Source organism: Microcebus murinus, chromosome X, assembly GCF_040939455.1.
Source record: "Microcebus murinus isolate Inina chromosome X, M.murinus_Inina_mat1.0, whole genome shotgun sequence".
Classification (NCBI taxonomy): Eukaryota; Metazoa; Chordata; class Mammalia; order Primates; family Cheirogaleidae; genus Microcebus; species Microcebus murinus.
The window spans coordinates 93,061,498-93,079,850 of NC_134136.1; the positions used below are offsets into that span (position 1 = coordinate 93,061,498).

At 47.0% G+C, this 18,353-nt stretch overlaps 1 protein-coding gene across 1 annotated transcript in view; it reads left to right on the forward strand.

Moving 5' to 3' along the window:
• NHS (NHS actin remodeling regulator) overlaps positions 1 to 18,353 on the forward strand; it is a 335,839-nt gene that overhangs the window by 142,967 nt on the left and 174,519 nt on the right. The gene's annotated exons all lie outside the window — the stretch shown is intronic.

Consider the following 18,353-nt stretch of genomic DNA (forward strand, 5'->3'; position numbering starts at 1 on the left):
AGCCTATCAAGTTGCTGGCAAGTGTGTGCCCTGCCCACCAACCACACAGGAGTACTGTGGCCACAAAAATCTGGGGGAGGGTCAAAGCTCTTTGAGAAGTGAAGGTCATTGACCATGGTTTTATACGGAATCTTCTCAAGTGCGTGAGTCCACGTGGTTAGACAGTTTATAAAGCCTTTACATATTGTTTGCTACCTTGTCCCATAAGGCCTCTTGTTCTGTTTTCTTAAATTATGGGTTAAAAAAATTCTTTTAAAGCAATCATGGAATCATCACTTTTAAGTGCTGAGCACAAAGTGCTGACTCCTCTAGGAAGATGGACAGGCCTGATGGGCATGGGCATTGCCTTGGGTCCTAGAGAACAGAGTTTGTGTCTTGACACAGCCCTTTGGGTCCTGTGACCTTGGTGGACCTTGTAGCCTCTCTAAGTCTGAGTTTCATGGCCTGTACTAAGAGGTTAATAGTAATGCCTATTCCAAGGGCTGGTTTGGAGATTAGATGACATAAATACAGAAATGTCTAACAGTATGTCCAATAAATTGTTGGTTTCCCTTTCTCTTGCCATTAATGCATACTTCTGAGCGAAAGGCTAGCCAGCACTTAACCACTTCGGTACGGCGCTCACCGGCCGAGAAACCTTGCCCACAGCCGGCACTCATAGCCCGCAGGACGGTTTGTGCTGTGCATTGACGCCGAATCCGTTTTGCTCTTGTGTGATGAGGAAAGCTTGAAAGCACTGAAAGCTTGTTTTACTTTACAGGCAGCTTTACTTGTCATGTAAATCAGAATAGGTAACATATACATATATGTTTTCATTACGTTATTTTTAAATGTTCACAATTTATTTTGATAAATGAAAAATTTTAAAAGTCATATCATGGCTGTCGGCTAAAGTCGACGCTCAGATCATCTGTGGCTATTGACTATAGTCGACACTTGGCTGTGCACGTTCATCTGTGGCTGTTGACTATAGTCGACGCTCGTACCAAAGTGGTTAACAGAATTAATTACCAAACCAAATGAAAGGAATCTATGAGTGTGATATTTTATTGTTTTCTCCCTTTGACAATGAGTTCTCTCACCTACCGAGTCAAAGAAAGCCTTCTTCGAACTCTGTAGTTTAAAAGGCCAGTGTGTGTGTGTGTGTGTGTGTGTGTATGTGTGTGTGTGTGTGTGTGTGCATGAGCACGTGTGTGTCTACTCTCACAGTAACACCCATTTCCCAAGATGCACTCATGATGCCTTGGCAGCTGATGGGTCTTTGGAAGGAATTCATGGGATTGAGACCATGAGTTGATTTCATGAGCAGAAAATTGTGTATTTTGTTGACATGACATTAGAGAATGCCTCCTGAAGAAGGTCACAAGGAGGCGAATGTGGCTTCCCCAGGCCCATAGCTACCTTTGCCCAGCCTGCACACGCCCTCAGAAACCAGTGTGGTTAGATACCTCAGTGGCCTTTTGTGTTGCTGTAGCTCTCGTGTTTTGAAAGTCAGGGACTGGAGCTGGGAAAGCATCAACCACTTCAAAGAGAGAAATAAAAAGTACAATTAGGGCTCGAGTGACCCCATAAATGGCAACTCCCGAGGGCCTGTGGCTTCACGAGGGACCCTTGGCCTAATTTGCTGTGGGATTCCAAAATTTAATTGTATAATCTATTCCAAACATAAAATCAAGTGTATAAAAAATCATTTCCAACAATTTCCACAAGCCCAGGTTGTTTGATTCATGAACTGAATAGGTGACTGGAGTCATATTCAATGTTGGTCCTTGCTTCTCTAGCAGATGCTATTGATGCCCACCCATGTCCCATTGGCATCCACTGCTCCAATACACACCTGGATAGTGTCCTACTCTAAGTAGCCACAGTTCTCTGCCCGGGACTTTCTCTCAACCTTTGAGCAGGGCAGGCCAAAAGTGCCTGGGAAGTAATGCTTCTGGAAGCATCCTTCAGTCAATGAAGGGTGAGAGTTGGAGGATCAACACCCCAACTTCCTCGCCCCTCAGATGGGACAACTCTGAGCTGTGTGTTACAGTATCTCCCAGAGTCCCCCAACAGGATTGAACCTCAGTTGCCCACAGTGAAAACCTGTTTGATAACCTACCCTTATGACTTCCTTCCCTTCCCTGTCTCACTTCTCCTGGAGTCATCATCTCCCAAACAGACTACTTGCACTTGAATGCTTATCTCAGGGTTGGCATTTGGGGAGAATTCATCCTAAGGCAACATTTCAGTGTGTCCCTCATAAAAGACAAAAAAAAAAAAAAAAAAAGAATGATCTCATTCACTGAAGTATAATGTAAAATTTCCAACCCCAGCTCCACCATTGTCTCTGACCCTTGGGCAATTTGCTTCGTTTCTTGGGATTGCCCCTCTTCCATAAAATGACAGTCATGGGCTGCTTCACTTGGGGTGCAAGAGGTGGATCTGGTTGGACAATGATTTGTTGCATGGGACGAACTGAGCATTCCAGGTCTTCTAACATCTCTGGCTGCACTTACTAAAACCAGTAAGGGAGGATCTCTCCTAGTCGTGGTGACAACCAGAAACACCCCCCACAGTGCCAAATATCTACAGGGGACAGTACTATCGCCATTCAACAATTGCTAATAGATATTTCTCAAGGCTGTTCTAGTTTTGACATTCTAAGATGAGTTGATCAATCAAGAACCTCAGATCTTGGGCAGTACCCACTGTGGCATATTTCAGTTTTAGTGGAGAGGTCTTTAATGGTGACTCTTGAATAGATTCTATGATGTCAGAAATGACCACTAACTTGTCTCCTTCTTAAAATGTTGAAGGGAACATTTAACTCATTCCCTCTGCTTCCCTAAACTCCTTCACCAAGTTCACCCTTCCTTCATTTGACAGAGCTTCCCTGCATTTGTAGTTGGCAATGAACTTTAAAAGCTTGCATTCAGACATATATGTGCTCTTAAAGCATTGGCTGTTTCTTAAAGCAGGCTCATCACTAGGCAATAACATCCCTGGTTATCTCTGCCTTCTCAGAGACCCACATGTATAGTATGGAGAGAAGAATAAAGTTCTGGAAGATTTGCTCTGCTTTAGAGAGAGTCGGATTTGTGATTTATTCTTGAGCCATTTGTTGTTCTGCTAGTAGGGTGATGTGGGACCACCACCATTTTCCTTTTTGTTTCTTACAGAAAGGTTAATGGAGCCCAATAAATTGCTTCCTTTTTCTTGAAGAAAATTTTAAGGTATGTTCCTGTGTGGGCAAGATAGTTCTCATTTATACCACACACCTAAGGCACTGTCTGACATGTGGGAAAATTTCTATAAATGTGTACTGCACTGGCTAAGCAACAAGTTGTTCTTGTTCATTGCATGAGACCTTTGAAAACATTTCTTTGCAAAGATTTTTTTTTTTTCCATTCTAAGAAGGCATTTGAAAACCATGCTACCATGCTTTTTTGTTGTGTGGTGAGTTTAATGTTTCCAGGAAGGAAAGTTTAGGGGAATTCTGATCTTGATTTTCTGTAAAGTGATTGAAATGTAGAGGTAACTTGAAATGTGAGTCATGAAACTTATTGAAATAGCAGCAAAGACTTGCCAGATGGAAAGCAAAACAGACTTTGGTCATGTCCAAGCAAGACAAAGACCAATCCAAAAAAAGGAAAATTGGAGCATTTCCCTCCTGTTTCTCCCATCTCAGGCACCCATGTGGTGTCAACCTCAAAGTGGAGTTTCTGGTAGCTATTTTGCCTGTTCTGTTAGGCTATAGAATCAGCAAAACTGACCAGCCAAGCTCTATAGAAAACCCCATAGGGAAATGGGAACTTTATCTTCAAATTTGATTCCGAGCATAATGAACAACGTAATACCTGTGATTACAGGTTTAAACTGGGGCAGATCTACACGTAGAAGAAGACCTGGGGAAGAGAATTAGAAGTGAATTAGAAATAAGTTATGTAGCTGAGGAATTTCCAGTAATATGCTTCCTAGTCTGTCCCCGGTAGAGATAAGGACAGAGTCCTGCCTGGTGCCACCCTGATAATGAGATTAACTTCTCAAAAATTAGACCCTTTGGAGGCTAATTTCTGTAAAAGGACAAAGCTGAATTTCAATAAAGAAAGGCATCAGGTCCCCCCAAAATGGAGGTGGCCTGTTGGCTCAGCAGAGTGGCTAAGTCAACTAGGAAATGTGGCGTCTGGCCCAGCGGTGACAGGGCAGTGTGTTGCGTTGGGGGGGGGGAGCGGTTAGACAAAGGTCAGCAAAGCCAAAGGGTTTAAAAGAGGCAGGCGTGGGGACTGTCCTGCTCAGCTTCCTGACCCGCCAGGCTGATGTCAGAGGGTTTATTCAGATTTGAGGGCCTTTGTTTGGGGGGATTGGAGTGATTCCTAAGAGACAATGCCCGACTGGAGGCTGGGGGCACGTGACGCCTGAATTGAATTTGGGCAGTTGCTGAGCAGATGGGGATCAGGGAGTAAAACAAAAGGGAAGCTGTTCCCAGCACATCCACAGGAAGGGAGAATTGCAGAGCCAGCCGCAGGCAGGAGGGCTTCCTGCTCAGCCTGGCTGGGGAAGCCTCCAGTGCCCCCATCTTGTGGAAGACGTAAGCACCCCCAGGACTAATAGGGCTTTGCCCACTTTGCAGAGAGGAGAGAAAGGCAGAGGTAGACATGGGTCATGACCATGAACTTCTCCTTGAGCTCAGATTTCAGGAGGTTTGTGCCACTTCCTCATTTGCAGGCTGGTGAGGTTCCTGGACTCATCTAATCTGATACCCTCATTTTCAGGTGCCAGAGCTGAGACCTATGAAAGTGAACTGCTTTTCCAGAACTCTTTCAGTGTCTTAGGTTTGCTTCCTCTAAAAGCAGACACGAGACAAGGAATGGACTGTCTGATGTCTGTTAGGAGGTGGTACTGGAATTCAGTGATCAGGGACTAGAGAGGTGACACAGGGAGGAGAAGGAAGTCAACACAGGCGTGTTAATTAGCAGGCCCCTAGCGTGGGCAACTGGAGCTCAGCCCTGCTGGGGACCTCTGGGAGACTGGGTAGGACACACTTCAGAGTTTCCTGCCCAGGGGGTGAGGAAGCTGGGTGTTTATTCACAATTCCTGCCCCTTGTCGATTGAAGGCTGCTCCTAGAGACTTGCGTCCCTGGCACTGCTGTGCTCCAGTGGCCAGAGAAAGCCCTCAGGCCCAGGGTCACAGGTGCATGCAGCAGGAAGCCTGGACGTGTGCAGAATAGGGAGGCATTTCACCAGAGGGATTTGTGGTTCTGCTCTTTCCATCTTCCTTAGCGAGCAGGGAGGCTGACCTTCCTGAGGCCCAGGCAAGCATTTCTCTGGGCACTGCACATCACACAGGCAGATCAAAAAATACTGTTCTTTGCTCTTAGGTAGGGGTACACACTTCTCTTCCTCTTCGGGGTACATTAGATGTCCAGCCTGACTGTACAGTGACACTCCCTCTGTTCTGCTTACCCCTCTGGCCACTGCTCTTATCTCCCTGCCTCCCTCATAGCCAAGCTTTTCTGCCTCCTATCTTTTTGTTGTTGTTGTTGAGACAGAATCTCACTCTGTTGCCTGGGCTAGAGTGCCGTGGCATCAGCCTAGCTCACAGCAACCTCCAACTCCTGGGCTCAAGCGATCCTCCTGCCTCAGCCTCCCAAGTAGCTGGGACTACAGGCACGAGCCACCATGTCTGGCTAATTTTTTCTACATATGTTTTTAGTTGGCCAATTAATAAGTAGAGATGGGGTCTCGCTCTTGCTCAGGCTAGTTTACAAACTCCTGACCTTGAGCGATCCGCTTGCCTCGGCCTCCCAGAGTGCTAGGATTATAGGCTCACCTCTACCTCTGATCTTATTCAGAGCAAAAGCCAGAGTCCCAAGGGCCTGCAGGGGCCTATATGATGGGCACGTGCCCTCTACCCACATACTTCTCTGATCACACCCCTACTATTTTCTCTCTTTCTCACTGCGTCCCAACTGCACTGCCTCCTACTTCGTGCTCAAACAACCATATAAACAGGGTCATGCTTCAAGGCTTTTGCCTTTGCTATCCCATGTACCTGGAATGCTTTCCCCTGAATATTCACATGGCTCTGAGTCTCTCCTCTTTAGATCTCCACTCACACCTAGCCTTATTCATCAGTGAGGCCCTTCTCAGCCACCCCATCTAAAACATCCCACAGCCACTCTCCTTCCCTGCTTGGTGTTCCTTCATGGTCCTTAATGCTCTGTGACACACTATAGAATCGGTTTCTTTAATTTTACACCATGTGTCTGCTGGTCTGCTTGGCCTCTCTAGAACATAAGCTTTATAAGGGCAGGGATCTGTGTCTATTTGGTTCACTATTGTATTCCCAGTGCCTAGAACTGTGCCTGGTACATAGTGGATGCTAAATAAAACTGTGAGATGAATGAATGGCACTGTGGATATTAGTGGCAATCAGACAGTGTTTCCTCCTTTCCTCCCTTCTTATAGCTCCTAGCACAGAGCCTAGAATGCTAATGGGACCTTTCTGCCCTAAAGCTTAAGCACTCCCAGGGAAGTTTCTCCTCTTACAATAGACAGAACAGAGGCTTTGGACCCTAGGAGACCTTGGTTAGAATCCCTATGTTCAAAGCCCAGGTCTCCCAAAATCCCAAACAGCTCACCAATATCCAGTTGTCTTCTTCTTCCAGGCACGTGGACGATTACTGTCCTCAGTCCTCTTCAATGGGCAGGGCCACATGACTAGTTCTGGCCAATAGGCTTTCAGTACAAAAGAGCAGGTACGAGGCCTCCATGTGCTCTTGTCACCTGCCTCAGCGAACCCTGCAACCACATGTAGAGATGGTGGAGGCTCTGCCAACCTGGATTCCTGAGTAATCATGTGGAGCAGAGCCCCTCATTGTCCTACATGTGATGTAAGCAAAAACCAAACCTTTAATTTGGGGGTTATTTGTTACTACAGCATAACCTAGCCTATCCTAACTAATATAATTAAGTACTAGTGGGTAAGTCACTTCACTCTGAACTCCCATTTTCTCATTCATTAAGAATCTTTGTACCATAGGGCAGATGTTCAACATGGGGGGAGTGTGCACGCACACCCATTTGGTCACACTTTAACTTATGACTTCCACGGTGGCCCTAGGGAGGAGTTGCTGAGGACTCAGTCTCTCCCACAGATGCAGCATCTCGGCCAGGTAGGCATAGCTTCCTGCCTTTGGAGTCAGAAAAGGATGCAAATTCTGTGACATGGGGCTATTGGGGGTTTCTTGGCAAATTTAGGCCTTGATATGCGTTCTTTAGAATGAAGAAATTTGCCATCAGGAAAAGGCAGAAGGGATTGTAAGTAACAGAAGCTAAAGCAGCCTGGTCTGGAACAGTTACATAGGAGCTCTGTGTCTACACAGCAGGTGACTTGGGCATTTGAGAAGGTGGAATGTCAGGTTCAGGGAGAGAGAAGCTGATCAGAGGAAGACTACCAGGGCATCTGATTTTGGTGGCGCACAGAGGGTGGACAGAAGAGAACAGAAATGAGAAAATCTGGATCTGAACTCTTGATAAACAGCCAGCCCCCTGAAGAACTTTGGAAAATTAATTTCATTTCTCTGAGCCCTGGTTAGGGCAAGACACACGTCATTTCCCAAGTCTTGCAATAATCACAGTTGTAAGAGCTCACACTGATACAGTGCTTATTCTATGCACCTTACCTTTAGTGGGTCACTTGAGTCAACTCATGTAACATTCTCCACAATGCTATGGAGTAGGTGCTGCTATTATGCCCATTTCACAGATGAGAAAATCAAGGCACAGAGAGGTTAAGTGGCCTGGAGTTAAGTGACAGAGTTGAGATTCAAACCCAGACACTTGGATTTCAGAGCCAGGTTTGAAGGTGACTAGTTCCTGTACAAGGCTTTTCTATGAGATATGTAAAATGCTTTAGTGGACAAACTTTCCCCCCCTGGAGGACGTTTCATTGGCATTTGTCTTCTCTCTTCCTCACAGGGTCACTGTGAAGGTGAACAGCCTAGCAACATGGTGGGAGAGGGGGCGGGGATACAGCCCACTATATAGAGCAGTGTGCCTGGTTGACGATGCTAATTAAATCTTGATAATGATGATTTAACTTGTTACTACATGTTAATGAAATATGAAGTAAGGAGTATGTAGTAAAGAGTTGTAGGTGCTCTGTCCAGACCCCCTGGAGTTCTTTTAGGGTCTCTCTCTTTCCCTGTGTCACCCTTGATGGGGTTTCAGTGGCCAGCTTTGCAGCTCATCTTCCCAGAACTGTCTTTGGGCTCTTGGAGCTGCTTTGCCCCTGGGATGGAAGGGCCTGAAGTGGTTGAGTTTGCATGCTTGTGCGCACACGCATGCGCACACACAGACATACACCCTGGCCATGTACACACACAGACATACACCCTGGCCATGTACACACACAGACATACACCCTGGCCATGTACACACACGGACATACACCCTGGCCATGTACACACACGGGCATACACCCTGGCCATGTACACACACGGGCATACACCCTGGCCATGTACACACACGGACATACACCCTGGCCATGTACACACGCGGACATACACCCTGGCCATGTACACACGCGGACATACACCCTGGCCATGTACACACGCAGACATACACCCTGGCCATGTACACACACGGACATACACCCTGGCCATGTACACACACGGACATACACCCTGGCCATGTACACACGCGGACATACACCCTGGCCATGTACACACGCGGACATACACCCTGGCCATGTACACACGCAGACATACACCCTGGCCAAAGACTGATGGGTGCAAGAGCCCAGCTCCCTTACGTCAAATTGAGACAACTCTGAGGTGTAACTTACACTCCAGAGCTCCCTGCATGACCTCAGTGGAACTTTGCCCGAGACCTTATCCAATAGCTTATAATCCTAATTTCCTTGGGAAAGAATAAGAACATTGATAAACAAACCTGTATGGGCCTCTGAAGCTTTGAAAGAGGCATAGCAAAGAGAGCTTGATCTTCTTGTCTTGGCCAGTCATTGCCCACTAGTCACCCGACATCCGTTAGGGCGCAGGGCCTGCCACGAGCCGTCTCTGCCCCGCCCTGCTGCCAACATGCCAGGGCCTTTTGAAGCAGCCTGTGGAGAGCCTGCCAGGGTTCTGTGCACTCGCACGCCCGCCCCCCAGTTGCGAGAAGCAGTTTTTACATTTCTGCCACTTGCCTGACCTGCTGTGGCAAAGCAGCCCGCCGGGGAGGCCTGGCATCACTGCCTGGCACTGGTGCTCATTCCTTCCTGGCATTGGCCCGTGCCAGCAGGAACAGGGATGTTGCCAAGCATGCCACCGTGGCTGTGCCAACCAGTTCCACTGCAGTGGTGGCCTGAGGATGCTTGAACCTGCCTGGTTGTCGTTACAATGAATGGCGAAAACAGTGGAGGGGATAGGCCATTTCCTGTCTCCAAGCAGTTGTGGCTTGCTGGGTCAGCTTCAGAAGCATGCATTACTCACATGCCCGAATCCAGACAGGGTAGAGCTGCTACAAGGTAATACAAAGGGAACCTTTCCCCATTCCTCGTGGAAGCCCTGAATTCAGAGAGAGAGAGAGAGAGAGAGAGAGAGAGAAAGAAGAGAAGAGAAGAGAAGAGAAGAGAAGAGAAGAGAAGAGAAGAGAAGAGAAGAGAAGAGAAGAGAAGAGAAGAGAAGAGAAGAGAAGAGAAGAGAAGAGAAGAGCTTTGCATCAGTCAGACCTGGGTTCAAGCTCAGGATCCATCACTTCCAGGCTGGATGACCTTGGTCAAGTTACATGATCATTGTAAGCCTCAATTTCCTTACCTACAAAATGGGTATAATAATTGTATGTCACTTGTGGGATTCTTATGAGGAGTAAAGGAGGTATGAGTAATAATGAACACAGTTTATAACACAAAGTATATATTGAATTAACATTAGCTGTTATTATTACTTATATATTATTATTAATAATGACCCTTCTAGGGGAGGTGGTATAAACCAGTGCTTCTCAAACTTTAGTATGCATAAGAGTCGTCAGGAGAGTTGGCCAAAACACAGATGTCTGAGTCCCAGCCTCAGAGATTCTGATTCTGCAGGTCTGTATTACTAACAGGTTCCCTGGTGATGTTGGTTCATGGATCCACTTTGAGTAGCATTGGTATAAGCCACAGGACAGCATTATCCTTATCTGCAACAGATATTCTAAAGTTGGATGCAACATTAGATGAATGCAGCATCCATCTAAGGATGGTTGCAATGTATTTCCTCTTAATTCTTGCCACAACCTCCACATAGAATCATGTGACTTTTACCTGCCTGCAACTCCTATTCCATTTGGCTGCAGAATTAATGCTTAACATTGTCCTAAGCATGGATAAGGCAGGAAGGCAGAATATAATGCCTAGAAAATCTAACATAACTAAGAAATGCTTGGGGCTTCAAGGTTGACCCCATTGTTGAACCTGAATGCTACTTAGAAGTCAGAGCATAGTCTAGACACAGGTTAAGTGTGGGTTCCCCTTTCCAAGGGAGGCAGACGGGGCTGATGGGTAGGAAATGTGCTCATTGTCCCCTCCTCTTGCACAGAGCTCATGGAGAGAGAAAAATAAGGGTGCTTCAGAAATGCTCTCCAGGAAGTTTTGATTTTTTTTTTGGTAGTTGTAAGACAGGAAATCAAATACCATTACTATCAAAATAAGGGGATACATTGCTTTCCATGTCCTGCCAATTTCCCCTCCCATCTTCATGTGTCAGTGCCTTTCCTCAGAGTTCAGGATTTTGCTCCCTTTTCCATGCCCCTCTCTTTTTCCTTTTGACACCAGAGGCTCCTTCACTCAAAATTGCTCAGATTCTGGGAGTCCCTGGATTTGGGTATCTTCAAGGCCAAGATAGAGAGATGGAGCTGCATGGCATCCAGAAATCATGGTTTCTTTTTTATAGTTTCTTTCTGCATTTTCCTAATTGCCAGCAATTAGGAAATGTCACTTTTATAATCAGAAAACCTAGACACTATTTTCTTTCGATCAAGATTGATAAGTCTGTCCATACCTTGTAACAATAGAGAGATGGAGCTGCATGGCATCCAGAAATCATGGTTTCTTTTTTTATAATTTCTTTCTGCATTTTCCTAATTGCCTACAATTAGGAAATGTCACTTTTATAATCAGAAATCCTAGACACTATTTTCTTTCGATCAAGATTGATAAGTCTGTCCATACCCTGTAACAATAGCTAATACTCGGAGAAGACAGCCAGGCAGACACACTGTGCTAAGTGCTTTCATGCATAACATCATTTAATTCTTGCCACAAATTGAATGAGATTAGAATTGTTGTCCCCATTTTATAGATGCAGAAATGGAGACGCACAGAGGTAAAGCAGCTTGTTCAACATTGCAGGGCTGGTAAGTGACAGAGATAGGATTCACGTCTAACATTTTGGACTCGACTTTTAACCATGATGCTTTGTTTGTGTACAATCAAAACCATGTAAAAATATAAGCCAGGCAAAAGTTCTAGAAGAAATTATATCAACATTTTGACAATGATTTGTCTAGATGGTGCAATGGTACAACTATGGACTTGTTTTCCTCTCTTCTGATTTTCTGTTTTCACAATGATCATATATTACTTTTACAATAAAAATACTTTATTTATGAATATCAGCTGAAAAAAAATTGCTTAGCTTAGTAGTCTCTTTCCTCCAAGTTCAATGTCCAAAGTCATCCCAGGCAGATGATCTTTTGTTATTCTGTGAAGAGTGTCAGAAACCCAAACTCTGCAGGAGCTAGTCAATTTGGTTAATCATTCTGTAGATTTACCTACATGAGGCTCCAAACTGGCTGACTCCGTTATCTGGATGGAAGGACTCCTTGTGATCATGTGCTCTCCTGCTGGGCAGGGCCGTGCTGTCGGGAGGCTATGCCCTTTGAGCTGTTCCTCCAGTGGTTAAAATGAGCTTGTGCTGATCATCCAAATTCCTGATTAGCCACCTTCATGCCCCAAAGCCTGCGGTGGAGAGTCTGATGGCCGAGCTAGAGACCAAACTTGTGCCCTTGGCCTCTTTATTGATCAGGGGAGGCTAACTGCTGGAACAAGCAAGCCCCAAATCTCAGCAGCTTAATACAATGGACATTTATCGTTTCCTCAGCTAACAGTTCCATTTCAATGTTTTCTCTTTTGACATTTGACATGAGGTCCTCCACTTGGTCATTTGGGAACCAGGCCCCTCTACATCAGGGTTTTCCACTGGGTCTTCTACATCTGGCTACTCTGCAGAAAAGGCTCACCCATGGGAGATGTCTGTGGGCCAGGTTTGGACGTGTTGCACATCCCATTGGCACATTCCACTGGCCAAGCCTCAGTCACATGGGCACCCCTAACTGCAATAGACACTGGGAAATGTAGTCCAGGTGTGTTTGGAGGAGGAAAAGGAAACAAGTCCTGCCTGGGGAGCACATAGCCATCTCTGCCACAGGCACATTCACTTGTTCAATAAATATGTTTGGAGGATCTGCTGTGTGTCAGGCCCACAGACATTGTTTGCACCCTGTTTGCTATAGACATAGGCATTTTGTCTTTTTTCTAGGTCAGAGCCAGATTTGGAAGGGTCCTACTCAAGTCTACGTAGAGGTCATTATGCTGACTTCTAACCTTTCAGGGGAGTGCATAAGGCACTGTTGCCCCTACAAATGCCAGAGTTCCCATATTAGTCAGAATTCAGCCAGGAGAAGAGCAACATGCCAATTATTTTAACAGAGAATTTAACAGAAGGCACGCATTAAACAGATATTAGAAGACTGAAGGCCGGGCACGGTGGCTCACGCCTGTAATCCTAGCACTCTGGGAGGCCGAGGCGGGCGGATTACTCAAGGTCAGGAGTTCGAAACCAGCCTGAGCAAGAGCAAGACCCCGTCTCTACTATAAATAGAAAGAAATTAACTGGCCAACTAATATATATACAAAAAAAATTAGCCAGGCATGGTGGCGCATGCCTGTAGTCCCAGCTACTCGGGAGGCTGACGCAGAAGGATGGCTTGAGCCCAGGAGTTTGAGGTTGCTGTGAGCTAGGTTGATGCCACAGCACTCACTCTAGCCTGGGCAACAAAGCGAGACTCTGTCTCAAAAAAAAAAAAAAAAAAAAAAGAGAAGAAGACTGAAAAGGCAGAGAGTCAAACAGAATGGGAATTGCAGAAAGCAGTGACCACTCTTAAGACTGGGGGACCAAAGGGCAGAGGGTAAGCTTATGGAAACTTTGTTTAGAGTTGATACCTTGCAGAGCTGAGACCCAAAACCCATGAGGAGAAGTGCTGCCTGGCTAGTGCTGGTGTCTCAGAGCAGACGCAATGAGGCTGGCTCTGGGATTGCCAACAAAAAGAGGGCTAGATTCTGGGACCAATGGCCACTGCCTGAATGAAGGGTTATTACTAAGGGGAGTTCATGGGAACAGGAAACAAAGAGAGGCACATGCCCCTTCTTCTTCCTACATCCTGCCAGTCTCCCTTTGGCTCCCCCTACTGGCAGAGCAGAACAGGGTGCAGATGACAAAGCAGAAATGAGATGTGCAGGGTCCCAGCCAAGGCATCACAGAGCATAGAAAGGGTAAGTTTGGAACTGAGACACATTAACCTAATAACTGGCACAGGGACCTTTGTTTCAAGCCCACACAATTTATGTGTTGGTTGCGTGGTGCAACCACAGTGGAGTTTCAAGCAGTTGCACTCTCAGAGACCTCTGAATACAATCTATTCATTCATTCATTGGTTCACTGAGTACATTATTGAATGCCAGGCATGTGCTTGGTATTGGGAGTAGAGCTATAAATAAGGCAGTTCTTGCCCACAAGGAGCTCACATCACACCTGTACACAGCACACACTTGCAACACACACACACATATACACATGGTATAAATGGAAAAAGGAGTGAAAAAGCATTGGTAGACATCTGTGCTTAAGGACAAAGAGGCTTTTCTTCTTGGCTGCCACTGTTGGAAGATTGTGAAGAAATGAATTTAGCTATTCTCGTTGGAGAGAACGAGATGAGGAGAAAGTGGCATTTGAACACGCCCTTGGCTTGGCATGGAGATCATCGATTGTTCTGCTGTCTGGATTTGCTCTACCGATCAGGGGGCAAATCAAGTGGAGGTTGACCTTGACTGCACAGAATGAGAAAAGTGTTAAATAAATGAGGGCAGTCAAAGCACGTTGGCCTGTTGGAGGCCTCTGCTTTCCTCCCTGGGGTGCAAGGAGGAGGAGTCTGCTATTTCTATTGGTACCCTTTAGGCGGCATTTGCTACAGAGCACTCAGAGTTAAACTTTTTCTAACACTGGGAAGGTGGTACATTTCCTGTGATTCTGTGTGAGTGGAGAGAAAGGGCCCTGCAGGTATGAACTGCAGATTTTTCCTTCAGTGTGGCAAGTTTTCCACATGCATGCCCTTGTTTGACATTAATTGAGCACCTGCTGCATACCAGTCACAAACAACAAGACAGAACCCTTGGATTCGACTCAGTGGGCAATGTGCACTGCTGAGGCACACCCCACCCCTCTGATCCAGGCAAGTCATGAGTCATCCAGACACCCCTTTTTTGTGTGATGAGCACTATGGTGCACAGGAGTCCTGCCATAAATTATATGACTGAGGAAAGAAAGCCACATACCCTCCTTGAGCCTCTGTTTTCTCATCTGGAAAAGGGGGAGTCAGATCAGATTAGCTTAGGAGTCCAGCCAATAGTTATTGAGGGCGCATTTTGTGCCAAGCTCTGCCTGTGGGTGTGTCTAGGCTGACATTATTGTGGCTTAATGAACTTAGCATTTCTGAGGCAGTCCTGATTTCATATGGTTTGATTCATTTCAATAAGAGCAAGTTCTAAATATATAACCGTATGTGGTTTTCTGGTTTCTTTAGACCTTTTATCTGAGTCAGGAAAAATAAGGTCAAGTGTCAGAGGTTATGGCCGTAGGGATGTAACGGAGGTGTATCTGTTGTGTCTTGCTACAACTTAGCAACTTAATAGCCACACGTGCTTCTTCTTTCTGATGATCCTGTGGGTCAGTTGGGCAGACCGTCTGGTCTGAGCAGACTCAGCCAGGGCTGGAAGGTCTAGGATGGCCTCACCCTCGTGGATGGGGTGTCAGCAGGGACAGCTATGTTGCTGGGTCCTCTCTCCACGTGGCCTGCATCCTCCAGGAAGGTAGCCTGGGCTTGTTCCCGTGGGGGTGGAAGGGCCCCCAGCAGCATGAATGGACAAGCCCAGAAGCACAGGCACTCCTTGTTGTTTCCACATGAGTCAGGCTTGCTATTGTCGCATGGACCAAAGCAAGTTGCAAAGCAAAGGCAGAGCCAGCATAGGTGGCAATGACCCAAGGGCCATTTTGCACACAGCTTTCTCAGGAGGTAATAGATGCCAGAGACACTTTGGGGGTTTGTTTACACTTGAGGGCCAGCTAGAGGAAGGCTGACTGTGAATGTAGCAAGGACATGGAGCTTGGTGAGAGGCATGGTGAGGCCATTAAGAACCAGGAAACCCTAAGGAAAATCAGATTTGATGAGTGGGAGTTTGTTGCCGCGCAGATTAGGGTGCTGAGGGGTCTCGAGCAGACTGCTTAAAGTCATTCAACACATTTTTCCTGAGCTCCATCCATTTGCCAGGTCTCCAGATCCCCGGGGAAAGAGGGTGGGTGGGGGAGCAATGTAGTATAATGGATGACGTGGAGATGATGGGAGAAAAGATGAGTTTACTGAAGGAGAGACTTGAGACTGCTAAAATCTAGGGACATACATGTCTGCACATGCGCATGTGCCACACACACATCCCTGCATGCATATGCACAGGTAGACATGCATGTGTCCCCACGCGTGCAGGCTCACACCCACCCACACTTGTACACACACACACACACACGCATGTACGTGCTTGCACACACCATGCATGTGCACAAGCACCATGCACATGCATGATCTTCCGGACAGCCTCAGAGGACCCCCAGAAGCCCAGCCTGGGGGATCTGTGAGTTGCAGAATGAAAGGCAGGCTGTAGGGCGAGGAAAGGGAAGTGGGCTGAAAACAGGGTCTTGGGGGAAACGCTTTCCCTCCCCGCTTTGAAGGTGAATGTTGAATTGAGGCGCCACCATGTTCCGCTCTACATAATGACTCCCGAAGCACTATTTCGTACGTCATACTTGTCCCATTTTTTTAAGAACAGGGTTGACACATGTCTGTTTAAATTAATTTTCCCATCTCTATGGATACATTTAGGGGGAAACAAGTTTTCCTGCTAAAAAAATGGAGAGGCGGGTAGGGGGTGGAAAGGGTGGAAGAAAGGGAGAGGAGACCTATTTAAAATGGCTTCATGATGAGTAGGCCCCTCATTAAAAAAAAAAAAAAAAAACAGCCTGTACATTAGCATCAGAAAAACAATCCACTTCAGCGCCTGTGAAGGCCAGGGCCAGTTCCTTCAGTGGCTGTGAATAACAGGCTTCTTTTCTAAAATGTGGAAGCCAACAGGCACTGTCCTTGCCTTGCTGCCCCAGGGGCTGAGTTTTCCTTTAAGTCGCACTTTGGTCCTGACCGCCCATTGTTCCTCGGTCTCTTCTTCCCAGGCATTCAGCAAAAATGTGGGCCTCATTCCCCCCCCCATGACAAAGAAAGACAAGCTGTTGGCTGCCCTCCCCATCAGCCCAGGGCTCTCCTGTTTCTGTTTAGAGGTTTTCAGCTGACAAGAGTGTCAGCTTCCATCCCAGCACTCAATGGCATTACAGCCGGCTTTTCACAACGGTGGCCGGTGTGAGGACGTGGACCACAGAAAAGCTCGTTCCTGTTTGGCAGAAGCAGGAGGGGGCAGGGTGGCAGCTGCTGCCATAGTCCCTTACAGAAATGGGCACCGTTTATTCTCCAAGAGGAAGCTTGGGATGATTTTCTCCCAGGTGGAAGGGTGGCTGATAGTACCACCAGTGACAACAGCTGGGGGATGGTTTGGTGCGGGGAGGTGGGGTGTGTGTGCAGGGGTGAGGGAAGGAGAGAGAACGAATTGGCAAAGCCCTTCACCTCGGCAAGGAAACCAGTGTATTTGAATCGGGCCACATCTTTGGTCTGGATGAGGGGACTTGAACAGGCCCCTTGGGTCAAGAAGGGGTGTCTTTTAGAGACCACAATGGATTTGGAAGGAAGACTGAATTCATTATTACTAAAGGGAAAATCAAGTTCAAATGTAGGGCATTTGGATTGCTAACCATAGGGCTATGATTTTTCTTAAGAGGGTAAAAATAAATGTAAAGAAACAGGTAAGGTGTTGATTTCTTGACACCCCAAGCACCCAAAGATGCGACCATTTTCTCAGGCTGTCTTACCGTCTTGCGCACACATATGTGCACACGCGCACGCACAGCTGGCTGGCTTTTTGAGGCAGAAAGGAATTCACTTCACAGGACAGTGCGTGATTGTTCCCGACCACACACTTGACCCTTCCTTTCTCGACATATTAAGCCTTCCTTGCACTTGGCATTGCCTCTCAGAGACATGTCCTGGGGAGACAAGTGTTTTATCGTTTGGGTGTTTGGCAAGATTCCAGCTCATTAAAGATCAGGCTGGCAGATGCCTCGGCCAGCCTCTGGTGGCACCATGATGCTGCAGCAGTGAGCAGTCAAAGGCAGGATGTGGCCAGGGGTGCCTGGATTTTTCCATCACGTAGCCATTAGGTGGCCGTTGGACACTCATGTTTGGGGCTTATCTGCTGGCCTGGGGCTGAACCGCACAGGGCCATCTTGGAGGCATGGAGGTGATCACAGGGCTTCTCTCTTGGCTGTAGCCCCACCCAACATCCTGAATATCTGGAGCTTAGCAGGGAGAGATCGCCCGAGCCTCTGTCATCTGTCACCTGGATTACTGCAACAGCCTCCTAATGGTCTCTGTGCTTCTGCCTCTGCCCACTACTCCATTCTGCACACGACTGCCAGGGTAGTTCTTTTGAAAGAGGTCAAATGACACCTCTCCTCTGCTCAAAGCCACTCAAAGGTTGCTGTCTCACTCAGAGTAAAAGGCAAAGCTCTCGTGACCTGGCCCGGCACCCCTTCCACCATGGTCCCCTTGGTGCTCCTGCAGCTGTACCGGCGTCTGCACCAAGCATCGTGTCTCTGGGCCTCCACTCTTGCCATTCCCCTGCCTGGAGTGCCTTTCTCCAGTTAGCCACGTGGCTCCCTCCCTCATCCCCTTCAGAATTCACCTTCACAGCAAGGCCCTTTCCGACCACTCCATCTATTAATACAATCGCCCCCCATGGCCTTTCTGAATGCGCCTTCCTTGCTTAATTTTTCTCCATAGCATTTATCACCATCTAACAAATGGCGCCTTTTACACGTGTTTTGTTTATTATC